This window comes from Naegleria gruberi, assembly GCF_000004985.1.
Source record: "Naegleria gruberi genomic scaffold NAEGRscaffold_190, whole genome shotgun sequence".
NCBI lineage: Eukaryota > Heterolobosea > Eutetramitea > Acrasida > Naegleriidae > Naegleria > Naegleria gruberi.
This window is the reverse complement of record NW_003163148.1, coordinates 9129-10494: the sequence shown is the minus strand read 5'-3', so window position 1 is coordinate 10494 and position 1366 is coordinate 9129.

Genomic DNA, 1366 nt, shown 5'->3' with positions numbered 1-1366 from the left:
AACACTTATGTATTCCCAAATGGAGATATGGTAATTGTCACTTCCACAGATGTATTCTTATTTAATATTTATACAGAGCAACTTTCTTCATTGAACATCCCAACCGGTATCACTTCAATTAGTGGAATAGGGAATTCTTTATCAAATGGTACCTTGCTTTTTTCCTCTCCAAATTTCATAACTATATACAGAAATGGAGAACAATCACAAATTTACAATATTCCCCCAATTACTTCTTCATGTATTGTAAACCAAAATGGAAACTATAGTGTTTATTTCTTAGTTTCTTATTCTAAAATAATGAAGATTAATTTGGCGGAACTCTCAGTTTATGAAACAGTTTATTCATCTGATAATTCATTTCAAAGTTTTTCATGTGACAACGACAAAATATATTTAATGCTTCAAGCCAAAGTTTATGAAATGAGATTGAATGATTCCCAGCTCATAAAAATTGGAGGAGCAGATTCGTATAACAATTCAGGAAATATTCTGCACTTCAGTGGATACAGTGGAGAGAATGTTAGTTTATCAAAGTCTTTATTGTAAGTTGTGTAACAATTAATTTACTAAAATATTGTTGCAGACAATCAGGCAGTATAAAAGTAATCAATGGAGCAATTTACAACAGTGCCTTTGCATCCTACATTACAATCTCAAATGCTACCACACAAACAATTGTTGGCATCAACCCCTCCAGAAAAGTTGGTAAAATTACATCTGCATTTGGAGATGGTACTAAGTGACGGTGAAACGGGGGACGGATGAGACGGAGAACACTCAGTTTCTTACTAAAGACGGGAGAAGAGCATCCGCTTAATACTGATGACGGTAAACCAAAATGGAAAATGCACAACCTTAGTAACACCGATAAATTGAATGATACATTTAATAAAATTGAATTTTCCAATTATATTAAATAGATTCTCTTGTGTTGTTTGGCTTGAATTGTTGGAACGAAAACCAAGCAAGGTATTACGAGAGTTTGGTTGATTTTTTGAAGCAAGGTTTGTTTGTTCAGTTAAGAATATGTGAAAAAATATTTCAACATCTAGTACGTGATGTACTTTGATGATTCTTCTAGTGGTTTCACATCCGTAAGCTGCCAAACTTTCACATCATCATCTCAACATCATCTAAATAGTAGTAATAGTAGTAATTTTTATTATTGGACTTTCATCATAAAATAGTAAATCAATTTTTGGATTATAATTTTTCAAGTTGGTAAACCATCATCGGAACACTCACCAACCGTCATCATAGATATATTTAATATAGTAGAATAGTATGGGTGATTTCTATGTCTGGAAATATCTTTATTTTGGTGAAACTCAACATTTTACTAAAATCATCATCACTGTTGAAT